Here is a 14,801-nt window from a genome sequence, read left to right on the forward strand (position 1 = left end):
CATGTGCTTCATCATCATTTTGCCCTCTCCCTTGGACAAAGTTTGGCACATATTTCATTTTGTAGTGCACCCAACACATAAAATGAACAAAATAAAAACTCATTTTGCTACATTTTACGCTTTGATGTGTAGCCCAACTATAGAATAGCATAGCCATAGAGGAGATTAAACTCCACTAAGCCAAGTAAGCCATTGCCATATCACTCAATTAGTTCCCACTGGCGTTGTTCGAATCTATCATCGGTATACACACTGACACATTTGACACCAGTTTAGTGCTTCTTGGAAGAGTCTTCTTTCTTGGATTTAGGATTGTTGCAGACATCCTGCACACACATGCCATCGATGTAAAGTCACACATTGTTAACTATTTTTTGGCTTGGTTTCTAGACACATACGCCAGCCTTGTATAGCCTCTTGACTATTCCCGACACATAGTTGTCATGTTTATCTTACACGCTTGATATTTTGGCATACACAATTGTTCTTCCATCACATGACTTGGTTGAGAGCCCCCAGCAACGGCAACTGGAGCATAAGACCCCAACGAAACCTTTCACTCACACAAATGTTCTCATGGGTAGGCACTTTCGTTGGTACATGGGTAAGCCTCTTGCATAGAGCCCCAGACCACCTCTAGCATGGAGTTATTCACATCACACAGTTGATGATATAGCAGTCATAACTCAAGATGAGATCCATGAGCAGAAAGAGACCATTCATTGCCACAGGGTATGTACTAGTTTATGATGTAGACTCAAGCATCATTGGTCTTGAGATATTAGACGCAGATGTTCCACATGTTACCATGGATCAGCCCACAATTTTTGATCATATAATTTGATGGTAAGCCCTTAGCATCAGGCAGACCCATCTACATCAGCACAGTCTGATTCCAGTGATATACAACCATCACATTCATGCATGGATCCAACTTTATCTACATTCATCACATTCGTGCATGGATCCGACTCCATCTACTATCACATCAGATGTACATACATAGCAAAGAGTTCAGTTATGATCATGCATTATTCATTAGTAGGTAAGTCCTCAGTATAAGGCACTCACATCTCTAGTAGCATGTAGAGATATATGCCACGGTTCATCCAACTCCTTGTGTGATTCCATTCCAGCATCCATCACTGATGCTTTCACCACTAACATGGAGCATATTACATCTTTGGACACAGTTTCCATCAGCAACATGGATCAACAGATCAATGTACAGGACATTCTAGCTTCAGCTCGATCATGCCGCATTGTACCATCCTTGGATCATTGATCACCACCTACTTTGATCACATCAAATCATTCCTTAACATGAGGACATTTATGCATTAGTGAAGTCTTGCCCCAGTGCCGTAGACATCATCAAGTTCAGCCATAGCACAACCTGGGGAGCCTCACTGTTTCAGCATGCACTTATGGTTGCAGTATATAGTCCTTATAGTCCTTACTTGTTAGTGGTTGGATTCAGGACTTTAGATCAATCCTGATATCAACATTCGGAACCTCCTATGCCTAACAAGGTGTCACCAACCCAAAAGGACTGAAAATGTGTGAGGTATGTTGCAGTAGTTCAATCTTTGTCAAATGATGTAAGGTCAAAGAGGACCACATAGTTGGCATGGATAGAGTTATCCAAGGGCTACATAAAAGCGAGGTCTGAGGATACAAGTATGATACTCTGCTCTGCTAAAGAAGAGGCCGAAAAAACTGACAAGGCATGGTGGCCTATCAAACTTATATGCTCAATTGTCATGAGCTGAAGATCATTTGGTATGTGTATGGTTAGATATCCATCGGCATGGGATGTAGCATCTATCTTAGGCTGAAGGTGCAACTGACAGAATAAAAGCCTAGTTGCACCAAACGAAATCCACAAAAAGATCTTATACACACACCCCCTACTTACGCAGTGTAATTTTAGAGGGGGTGTTAAGGATATAATAGTGTACCCCCTATTTTAGGTACATAACATTGGTACCCATTTTAAGATTCCCTTAAAAATTCATTAAAATTCTAACTTAAAACAAAAAAGCTGTACTTTGCACAATCAGAAACTAAAAACTTACAGAATTCATACATTTTTCAAACGTCATGCCTATAAATTAAAAAAGGCCTCCACTATATCGCAAAATATCTTTTGATTTTCTATATTCTCAGAGTCTTAAAGATTTTTTCTTCTTGTGCCCTTTGTATTTTTATCAAAAAATAACTTTTAATATCTTAACTTGTTGCACCTACTCATTATTGTCCAAATGAGACTTTTCACCCACTTTTTAAATCACTTAAAGAAAGAATGGAAAACTTTTATTCGAGTGAGCCAAAACCTTTAAATTATTTTGAGAAAAAAAGTAATTTTTGTAGATTCATATTTTGGTACTTTTGACATTATAAATGATCTTGAAATGCCCCAAAACCCTGAAAACGACTGCAAACGTGGATACCTTCCGACAATTTTTTGAGAATCTCAGATGGGAAAGCATGCACTCGACTCTCGATTGATGATATCATCGACCTGGCGTGCTTTTGGTCGATGATATCATCGACCAAGAACGTTCTTGGTCGATGATATCATCGACCAAAAGCATGCCAAGTTGATGATATCATCGACCTGGCGCGCTTTTGGTCGATGATATCATGGACCAAGAACGTTCTTGGTCGATGATATCATTGACCAAAAGCGTGCCAAGATGATGATATCATCGACCTAGCACGTGGGCGCATGTTTTTTCCTATGGGTTTTTTAATAAATCATGAGAAGGTACCCATGTTTGTAGCCGTTTTTAGGGTTTTGGGGCCTTCCAAGCTCATTTTTTATGTCAAAAGTACCAAAATATGTATCTACAAGGAGTTTAACTTTTTTTTTCCAAATAATTTAGAGCTTTCAAAGGTTTTGGCTCACTCCATCAATGATATCATTGACCAAGCATATAGCTTGGTTGCATAAAGCAAGCAAGGTAGAGCTTGGTAGATGATATCATTGGCTGAGAAATTGGGTTAGATATTTTGGTATATACATTTCAATTGAGACAAGCATGGGAATTGCCAAAGGCGACACAATACATAACATTATCCCGAAAGATTCCAAAGATATTGATTGGATGCAGTGCACAAGTTAAAGCCAAGACACGCCATGCAAGAAAGAGGGTGCCATCTCAACTTGGCTAGGTTGACTTAGAGAATGTTCTAGTGGATAGTTTGGAGGAGGAAGGCTCTTACAACTTTTACCCCACAAAGCTCTAGCTCTAGTGCATTTGAAGGTATAGGATCTCAGGATGAGTACTATTCTTTGAAGATTCAATGGCATGTATATTTGTGAAGCAATGTAATTTCTAGCATGTTAGACTTTTGAAATATGTCATGCCATGGCCCTTTTATTTACATTGGATGCATAGGTCCATATTGTGATGGTTTTGAGACAGTATTGTATTTTATGTGGATTTTGTATTCTAAGTAAAGGTTTTCATGCAAGTTATTAGCACTTATGGGTGATGAGATAGAACATCTAAACATGTATTGGAGGAAGGTAGGAAGCTCGATTTACCTCCCCATTATGCATCTGAATCTCACTTATGTAGTTTGAGTAGTCAGCCAGTTTTTGCAATCATAGGAAGCCACACTTGGATGAAGTTCGTAGGATCATGCAATATCTCAAGCACACACTTGGATATGGTTTGCACTACAAGGTTGATGTAGAACCCCATCTTTATGCATACGTGGATGCTGATTGGGAAGGTAGTGTAGATGATAGGAGGTCTACATCAGGATATATATTCAATTTTGCAGATGACAGGAGGTCTACATCAGGATATATATTCAATTTTGCAGATGACAAGAGGTCTACATAAGGATATATATTCAATTTTGCATGGGCTACATTTTCATTGTCTTTAAAGAAGCAGCCGATTGTTGCATTCTCTTCTACAGAGGCTACATATAGATGGGAAGCAGTTGTGGCATGTGAGGCTATCTGGTTATGCATTTTGCTGGCACAGATTTGGTTATGATGTGGCGAATTCGATATCTCTATATTGCAACAATATTAGCAGCATCATGCTAGCTAATAATACCATGTTTCATGCTTGCATGAAACACATACAGATCCACTACATTTCATTGAGAGACGACCCTTAGAGGAGAGGTAGACCAAGCAGCAAATTGCAAATATATTCATAAAGGCATTGCTCCATGAGAAAGTTGATTACTGTCAATCTATTTACAAAGCCCACGATTGTTTAAACATGTAGAGAGTCAAGGACTTATAGATTAAAGCTACAGGATAACAAAAAGGCCAATGATGTAGCCAACTATTCAGCCCTAAGAAAAAATCACCTTTTAGTGTAGTAGACCGGTGATGCCTTCAACCTCACTCTTGTAGAGCTCGTTAGTGTTTGGAAAGTCCACCATAGGGATTTGCGGGCGTTTTAAATCTTCCCACACTTGAGTTTACGTCTCTCACCGGAATACGACCCGAGGTCTTAAGCTACATGTATACTATAACGACGACGACACCAATATACCTCATGAGCCCTTTGATGCCAATTTGCACCTTCGATAACTTCCCTCAAAGAGTTTGGAGGGATTTTTTCCACGTCTTTTGCTAGGCGTGATCCTCGCTCTAGAGGTGCAAACACTCCACCGTGGTAATTCGCATGTGATTAGTTAGGTTAAAATGGTGCATGGAAACAGTCAATCTCCACTCGAAAAGGATCGAGTAGTGAATTGCAGAAAATAGAATATTTTTTAGGTCTTTCGACCTATAAAGATTGCAATTGCATTCTTTGAGCTGCACATACACCACCACGAGTTTAGTTAACAGATTCACCACCTTAAAAGGCAACAAATCGAGATCCAACCAGCTTTTCTTCCTCTTCTGGGTACCTGCCAGCTGTCTCTTCATCATTCGAGCAGGAACATTTCACACTAAACCGATACTGGCTCCCGAAGATGCACTGGCATCCCCAATAGTCCCATAAGTATGCTTTCCATCCCTTAAGATGAGAGCATTTTGCATCTCTGACAAGAATGTTATATGTTTATTAAAAAAGGCTCACCGCAAATCTGGTGTGTACCCTCATTCCCTGCTTTGAGAGAAAGATTTTCTAGTTTTGCATACATATCTTTGCTTTGGGAATGTTTTGTATCCCCCACCATAAGTGTATGCACAATTCCACCAACCTCAGTCCAAGTCTGTCCACAATTCTCACATGCTTGTTCTTTCATTCTCATTGCCTCAATCTTCTTCATGTCCTCCTGCATGTTAGCATCTCCATAGATGTTAGACATCAAGATATAGGCTGCAGCATCCTTTTCATCCAATCGCACTGCATGTTCAAAGGCCCGTCTCCCCAGCTGCACATTACCCCATTTCCGACAGGCACCTAACAGAGTCTTCCACACCAAGAGACTAGGTTGAAATGGCATTGTGTCCACCATCACCATTGCCTCATCTAATTGGCCTGCACGACCAAGGATATCAACCATGCAATTGTGGTGCTCCATATTTGGAGTGATACCATAGGCTTTGCTCATGATCTCAAAGTACTTCTGGCCCTTGTCCACTAGACCTGCGTGACTGCATGAGGTAAGGACGCTAAGAAATGTGACCTCATTTGGTTTTATGCCTTCTCCTCTCATTTTCTCAAGCATATGGAAAACAAGTTTGCTTTCTCCTACCTGAGCATATCCTGTAATCAGTGCAGTCCATGAGACTAAATCTCGAACTGGAAGCTTGTCAAACACTTCCTGTGCTTTTGCAAGCGAACAGCATTTAGTGTACATATCGACCAAGGTGCTACCAACACAAGAATCTTTTTCCAAATCATGTCTGGCAATCTCAGTGTGTATTTCTTGACCCTTGTCTATGGCTCCTATGTTACCACAAGCTTTCAAGCTGCAAACAAATGTGACAGCATCTGGACAGACACCTTCCAGTTGCATCTGTTCAAAACAGTTCAGCGCTTCCTCACCAACCCCATGTTCAGCATATCCTTCAATCAACGCAGTCCATGAGACTACATTACGTACTGGCAGCTCATCAAATACTTCCTGTGCTTTTGCAAGTGAGCCACATTTGGCATACATGTCAACCAAGGCGTTGCCAACAAAAGGATCTTTTGTTAGTTCCTGTTTGCCAATGTCAGCATGTATTTCTCGGCCCTTGTCTATGGCTCGTATGCTGCCACAAGCTTTCAAGCTGCAAACAAACGTGACAGCGTTCGGACAGATGGCCTCCAGTTGCATCTGTGTGTAACAGTTCAGTGCTTCCTCACCAAGACCATGCTCAGCATATCCTGCAATCAGTGCAGTCCATGAGACTACATCTCGAACTTGCAGCTTGTCAAACAATGCCCGTGCTTTTGATAGTGACCCACATTTGGCATACATATCAACTAGGGTGTTCCCAACAAAAGGATCTTTTTCCAATTCCCGTTTGGCAATCTCAGCATGTATCTTTCGGCCCTTGTCTATGGCTCCTATGCTGCCACAAGCTTTCAAGCTGCAGATAAACGTAACCGCATTCGGGGAGACACCCTCCAGTTGCATCTGTTCAAAACAGTTCAGTGCAGCTGCATAGAGCCCGTGTTCAGCATATCCTACAATTAAAACAGTCCAGGAGACTACATCTCGAACTGGTAGATTGTCAAACACTTCCCGTGCTTTTGCAAGCAAGCCACCTTTGGCATACATGTCAACCAAAGTGTTGCCAACAAAGCGATCTCTTTCTAGTTCCTGTAGAGCAATCTCAGCATGTATCTCTTGGCCTCTTTCTGCGTCTTTCAGCCTAGAACAAGCCTTCAGTACGGCCACAAATGTGTACTTGCTAAGCTGTACAGAATCCTCTTGCATATTCTGGTACAGATTGAGGGCATGCTGTGATTTCCCACATTCGATATAACCCATGATGAGAGAAGTCCAAGAATGCTCATTCCGATCAACCAGCCTGTTAAAAACCTGCTGAGCTTCGTATATGCTTCCACAGTTTACCAACATTGGGACAAGGTAGTTCCCGAGATATATATGAGCTTCCAGCCCATTTTCGCACACGTAGGCATGCAAGCGCTTGGCATTGGCTAGACTTTTCTCTTTCCTGCAATTTCGAATGATGCATAAAAAGTTCTCAACCGAAGGTAACTGAGGCATCCGTTCCAAAGAAATGAATGCCTCCGCTAAGCCCAACATCTACACTTCTTGAGCTGTAGATGCGCCTGTATTCCAGATCTAAAGCTGACCTTGCAATTGGTGCCACACTCCGTGTTTCTCCACCTTCAAAATTTGACTTGGCCAGACCACTCGATGCTTTGGCCCGGTGCATTTCCTTTCTTGCTGTCTCTGTATTTCTCACAAATGTCTTGGATTGTACCAACCGTCCATCCATAACGACTCCTGGGTAAATTGATGCTTTATATCTGGAGCCCTCGGGTTTCTCTGTTGAAACCCACAACAGACTAGTCAGACTACCCACAAGGAGCAAGGTGCAAATCGTTTATAATTTGTTCTCAGGACTGGGAAGCTCTGTGCATGACATATCTGCGCAGCATGACAACTAAGAAAATCCATTATAGTACTTGAGAGTATATGACAACTGAAGTAAGGATGATAGAGAGCGAGAAAGAGAGAGAGATAGGGGGGGGGAAATTAGGATTTTTGGCCTGTCCTCTCTGTAGCCTTAGGGCCGGTTCAGACTAGGCCGGCGGACACGTGTGTTGTGAAGAGAATGGAATCCGTGTCCGCCGGTGGGGTGGTTCACAACACCCAATGGACAAAACTTATATAAAGTAAGAGGAACTTATAACATGCAACGTTGATTCGCTTGATGGAAAGGCTTTCATAGTTTGGGGTCCTCGGCGTGGGTTCATCCCCTAATCATCCTTTTTCGCGACCTTTTTCTTCCGTTGCCGATGTGGGCGGCCTTCATCCCACGGACAAATCTTTTTTGTTGCCATGTCCGGGATCGTGTATGCTATTGGTCCAAGGGTGAGGGCGCCCCTGCACATTGCATTTTGATCCATGGCCGCCAGCTTAGTCTGAACCCTGCCCTAGCAATCGTTCTCATTTTGTTAAGCAGAAATTCTGAATTTTTAGGATTAATTTGCTTCTAAAATAGGTGTGATTCTTTGATTGGTTGCCGGCAACTGGGAGTTAAGTGCACTAGAGGCTTTGAGACGAGTTTGGAACTGAGCATTTACGACTGAGGGCCCCTTGTTTTATTGTCATTCCGTCTTTGTCTCCATTCACTACCTCCTTTGTTTTACATTTTGGGCAGGCCTTATCAATGACAAAAGTCATTCATTTCTTTCAATTGTTTAGTTTCCTTGAATTGTCCTAATAAAAAAGCCTACACCTATTTACTAGAGTCCCACGTGTGCATCAGTCACATGTGTACACTGGAGTCTCAGAAATCCATATTGTACCCTACGCAAGGCAAATAAATCAATTTAAGTATTATAATTGTCAAACCAGAAGACTTTTACGACTTATTGGTTAGAGTATTTACATGTAGGAGCACATCCTTCACGCTCTTCGTATCCCAAGAAGCACACAAAGATCCTTTGTGGTCCATTAGCCCCCGCAACGTGCCGAGGAACAATACGATAGTATCCTTGTTGCATGTGTCCGACAAAAACATAGTCTCGAATTTGGAGTTTCAACAAAAATTCGAATCAGGAGCGAATCTATAAGAAAAAACAATATCAATCTTACGCACTAATACATAGTTGAAATAAGTCTCACTTATTGGCAAAAAATCAATACCAAAGTGAACATCAAATTGTTATTAAATTCAACATAAAAATCAAAATAAGTATTAAATCAAGGACAGTTAGCTAATTATGCCAATGAAGACGATCAAAATGAATATCAATCCCAACACAATAAAGTGCAACACAAAGTTCTCATTTCACAAAATGCAATAATATAAATTTGGTGGGTTGATGCATAACACACCAAAGAGATTGATTTTCAAAGTTAACCTAACAAAAGCGCAAAAGAAATGTAGTTATGATGCATAACACAATTGAGAGCATCCCATTCCGCACCACCAACATTCGTGATTCTTTTTGTGCTCCTATAATGGCCCAAAATCTTCTTTGAGTTCGAAAATTTTGATCTAATAGGTATCTTTTTGCTACTTTACGGGTGACCTCATATATGGCTCTATTCCTTTGCTTATCTGTCCATATCTGTGACCTACTTTTTGGGGAATAGATACACTTAGGATTTTGTGGTGTGGTTCCCCTAGAAGTTGCTAGGATTAGTAGACCACATACTACCTCCATGTCCTTTTTGGGATACCGAGACTATGTGGGCTTTGGGATTTTTTCTCTAGGAAGCTTATGTACATATTGTATCCTCACATATTCATACATTGTTCTTGTACACTTATTCATAGAACAAATTTTTTGTCAAAATATGTCGCTTGCATTTAGATATTAGTATGTTGTGTTTATAAAAGTTCTTTTGTTATGTTGTTGGTATAAGAGATCACTAGCTCTGACCATGCCAACACTTAATAAATTTGGTGATGATACTAGTCTAATTTCAACCCTTTCCCTCAAGCATAACAAACCTCTCTCTCTCTCTGTCTCTCTCTCTCTCTCTCACACACACACACACACACACACACACACACACACTCACTCTTTGTCATCACTGTGTGTGCATGTGTGTGTCTTCACCTTCTCCTTGATGCCTCCATCGGAAATTCATGTCATAAAAAATTCCCATTAATTGTATACATATGTGGAAAGCTCATCTTTTTAATTTGGAGATTTACCATCTATACTTCACCTTTATTGTCCCATAACCAAGCCAGGCGATGCCTTTATTTGAAATTCTATTTATTGAAATTACTGACATTTTACTACCTTGAGACCTAGTGGAATAGGTCTTTAACCCATCGTAGACAAGTCAGGCTACTTGTTGCTATTGATTAGCAACTTTATTAAGTCGACATTTGCAATGTCTCTTTCTTTCTTCTTGCATTTGGGTTCCCAATGACCTCGTATTCCACAATAATTTTAATTGATTATTCTTATTGGAGTAGTTTATTAATAACCTCCTCTAATAGAGTTGCCTCTTTCTCTAGGATGCCATGTCCCTTTATGATTAGTAGGACATAAACAAATATGAAGAGGGAGAGAAAAGTGAGTCCAACTATCCTTCCCATCAAGGCTCTATCCTAGAGTGATCATATTGTAATCTTTGCCTGTTGTTTGTCTTTTGGAGAAAGTACAACCTTCATAGCTTTTTGGGGAGTTGAAGGTGCTACCATTTAGCCCCTATTGCTAGACCAAGGGTCACCACCAAGATTATTTCTTCAAAAAATACAAATAAAAGCTTTGTGCTATGAAAGAGGAAGAGGTGCGCCGAGGGGCGAAAGAGGAAAGAAAGGGATGAAGATGACCATGATCATAAAAAAAGGCCAACCAAGGGACTTGGGTTGAAAAGGAATACTTGAGGATCTGACAAAGTTGGTAATCAATAGCAACAAGTAGGCTGACCCGTCATGGTTGTATTAAGACACTGGAAAAGGATCTAGACATCTTTGTTATGCACTGGAAAAGGATCCAGACAAAGAAAAAGAAAAAAGAGTAGAGAAAAGAAGGGATCAGTGTTACATTTATTGCCCAATAAAGCAAAAAAACCCTTATCCTTTTTTGTTGTATTAAAACCCTAAGGTCTAAAATCCTTACACACAGCACTCCACAAGCCACTGGTCACATGGTCACTACCATTAGCCATAAAATCTTTGCTTGCAATCATTTCTTTCTCTTTCAATAACCTTCACATCAAGTGATTATTTGGGAAATCTTATGAACTCTCCTATATTGCATTCCCAAACTTGTATAAGAATAGAGACTGCTTGAGTGTGGTAATGAAGTAAGACCTTCTTAAGTGGCATCAAGCAGCTCATCTATTGAAAGGTGAAAGGGGGAAGGCTACCACACTTGGTCTGCACAAATGAAGTACCTCTTAATGCACAAAAATTTATGGAAGACTAAAGGAAGATCACCAAGTGAGAATTGGAAAGAGAACAATGAACACGAATTATCACTCATTGGGTTGCATGTAGGTACTATCTAATCCATCACATAGAGTGAAAAGAACATGCTAAAGATGAATAGAATGAATTTAAAAATTACATTTGGAGCTAAAGCAAAGAAACAATAAATCCATCTCAAAATCTAGTTTTATGGGCTCAAATGAAGCTCCATGATTCCTTGGCACAATTTGTGAGCAAAATAAAAAGCATCATGACTCAAGTAGTAGGGATAGATGCAAAGATATGAGAAATGGATGCCTTTGCAATTATTCTAAAGAGTATGCCTAAAGAATATAATGCATTGAAAAAACCTTGAAGAATCTTCTTGATTGAACATTTGAGGGATGTGTGTCATCTCTAGTTTGAAAAAGAAAGGGAGAACAAGGCTACTACTACCACAAGTAACTAAGCACTCTTCAACAAAACAACTAAGAAGCTTGGACACAAGGAAGAAGAATGCATATTCAAGAACTCAAAAGCCAAGTATGTGGATTCTTCATCAAGCAAAGAGGAGATGACCAATGCCGAACTCTTCTAAAAGCTGTAAGGACAAACTTCACCTATTTTTCAAATGAATTTGTAAAAAGGTCACCAAATGAGTAGACCTAAATTTTGTCATCTCAAGTCACATCTTACGACCTAAGTGGCTATGTTAAAACTAAGGGGAGACGATGGCATATTGCAATACCACACTTGACCACCTTAGGTAGCATGTTGTGCTAAGGGTTGGGCTCATCCCCGATTCCATTGTGCTTTACTGATGTTATCCTAGCATGGAACCCTTTTGATCTCGGATCTCTGGGTCCAATATGCAGTGATGCTCAAAAAATTTCCTCTTAAACAATGGACTAGCCTAGTAAGACTTATCTTCATTTGCTCCTCCTCCTCATCGCTTTATTGATGTTATCCTAGCATGGAGCTTTTCCGATCTTGGATCTCTGGGTGCAATGCAATGATGCTAAAAAAATCTCCTCTTAAAGAATGGACTAGCCTAGTAAGACTTATCTTCATCTACTCCTCCTCCTCATTGCTTACAAAATGAACTACCACATCATTTATCACAACATCCCAAAGTTACGTTGCTACAACATTATTACAATTTTGAGGGGAGGGGTGATGAATATTTTGTAACTTGCATCCAACCACATTGTAGTATTCTCTATATCAAGGCATCAAGGGGCGTGTTAAAATTTATGGTGCATTGGGATAGGGATAGGCATGAGTGGAAGACTAGAAGCAAGAGCATCCTACCATGGACAAGGAGGATTTATCCCACATGATGAGTAAGTAATGCAAGGCTAAAATTTATTCTTAGATTTTCAAGAAATAAAATATGCAAGCTCTCAAGTCTCTCACTTATGAGCTATCCATCCTAGATTAGATTTAGGTTCAAGCTCACCATGGTTGTGCATACTTCAGGTACAAATTGCGCCCATGTTATCACATCCTAGTTGATATGTATTATTGTGTTTTGTAGTGTTCAATCATCGGACTAATGTATGGGTCAGCTAACTAGATTTGTTAGATAAATTTTTAAAAGCATTAAAGATAGAAATAGTGTACATATGACTATGATGTAGCATGTGTGCTCATGTCCACAATGTAAGGGGTGTATTTGTGGATTAGTATGCATAGGTGCATTGTGTAATGATGTGGCACTATGTTTCCATGTGTTGCATAGGGAAATGTGCTTATGGATCATGCATGCCTAGGAGGCATAGTAATGATATGGTAAATATAATGTGGCATGTTGACATGGCAAAGCAAGGCGATAGTGCTAACATGATAGCTTATTATGTGGCTATAGTTAATGTGGTCAGTTTTTGTAGCTTACAACAACATGGAGAAAACATTGGGACATGGAAGAGGGAGGAGAAGGGGGAAGCACTATTGCATTTCTTGCTTGTTGGAAGTGGGAGGCCCACTCCCAAAAGGATGCCCGCTCCCAGAAGGATACAAGTCCCAAGAAGATACCCCTGAAAGTTACATGTACCGAATCTCCAAGATGCCCCACAACCCATGACTATTGTAACTTCCTCCACTACTCCACTAGTGCTAGGACCTTTGACCAAGACCACAATCATACTCTATGTCTGTCCTTAGTGTGGTGCCTAAAATCCCCTTAACACTTGGCACTCACGTTGGTCAACCTTTTGGAACAAAAATCCGTAGACTCGAACCCTTAGTTACCGATTACATTGGTACCATTTCATGGCTACATGCCAGGGCTGGGAACCCATGAAATATAATGACCATGTATAGGACTAAATCTTAGCCATCTGACATCATTTGAGTCAGTCCATTTGAACCACTTTTGAAACTTTTGAAAACTACCAACATGTATGCTACAGTGTAGTTTCTAGCAAGTTGACATAAGCTTAAACATAATCAAATCATCTTCAAAATGACATCTGATATGATAGGAATGATGTACATACATTTGTCTTGAAATACTTGATTCCACCTGAGTAGAATCCACCTTTAGGTCTTGCAAAATGATAATTGAATCAGCCTCCTGATAAGTATGGATTGCATATTGTGTGGGGGTTGAAGGCCACTGTACGTTAACCCCGGTTATGTACAATACTTAAACACATATGTATATGGATGACATAGAAGATTAGAATGTTCTGCACCCACCAAAACTTGTGTGACTCTCTCTTCTGTCTCTCCCTCTCGCTCTTACCTTCTTCCATTCCGCTTCCGTTGTTGACATCTCTCAACTGGTATTAGAGCGCGGGTGTTCTAGCTGAGCCTGGGTGTGAGCCTGGAGCCCGAAGTCTACTGCTACAGCTCTGTGGGAGGAAGGAGAAGCTCTATTGGGTATCTTTACCTGCATTCTGATGAGTAGAGACCTTGTAGAAACCTTTGGAAAGTTCTGTGAGTGGTTTTTTGCAAGCCAACAGGTGGTTTTGGAGGCAAAAAGATAGTCCATTTTAGACCTGAGAGAGTTTTGATGAAGATATCTTTCTCTAGAAGCTGAATCTTTCCCTGAGATATAAAGAAAAGTTGTAGAAGCTTTTGAGAACTTCATTTTTTGTTTTTACATCTTTGTCATCTGAGTTCTCAATGAAAGGTTATAGCTCCTACAAAAAGTGACAAAATTTAATTTCTTGCACGCATTTCGTATGTTGGATGTCCATATCTAGGCCACCATTTGTAGTTCAGACAATCCCAGTAGATTTAGAGCAGTCCAAAACTTCTACCTATGAAGCTACTTCCAATTCTGTGAAGTTCTAAAGCTGTAGTGAAGCTTTGTCTACTCCAACGTCTTCATTCCATCATTTCTTGTGAGAGTGGAAACTCAACATCTGAGCCTCCATTTGTAGAGCTGTTTGTCCCGTTGGATCCGAGACTGCTGCTTGCCATTCCATGAAGAATTGAGGGAGTTGTGATTCTATGTGTTTTTCTACCATCTCTTTGAAGGAAATTTCTCAAAGTTTCCAAGACCATCTCATTGATTGGCCATGTGGCATTTTGGCTAAGGTTAAGTTTCCTAAGGTTCATTTTTGCAAGTAAATGCAAGGGTTGACTGGCTCTTACTCCATCCTTGGATGAGATTTTGGAGTTGTGGCCAAAGAGAGATATTTGCAGATTGTCTTGTTGAGTTCGATTATGCAGTGACGCCCATGTTTTGAGACATCCTAGGTTCTATTTTCACTAGCGATCATTACTGTGGGGTCGTGATTTCTTGGATATACCTTATGCACATCACTCTGGTTGTAGCCTGAGCCATGTGTGCTCATTT

General features: G+C 40.3%; 1 pseudogene; it reads right to left on the reverse strand.

Moving 5' to 3' along the window:
- Positions 1–5,037: 5,037 nt before the first annotated feature.
- LOC147890965 (pentatricopeptide repeat-containing protein DOT4, chloroplastic pseudogene) lies at positions 5,038–7,559 on the reverse strand (annotated as a pseudogene).
- Between the last annotated feature and the right edge of the window lie 7,242 nt (positions 7,560–14,801).

Source organism: Dipteris shenzhenensis, chromosome 18 (genome assembly GCF_047967505.1).
Source record: "Dipteris shenzhenensis isolate YYH24624 ecotype China chromosome 18, Dip_SZ_1.0, whole genome shotgun sequence".
Lineage (NCBI taxonomy): Eukaryota > Viridiplantae > Streptophyta > Polypodiopsida > Gleicheniales > Dipteridaceae > Dipteris > Dipteris shenzhenensis.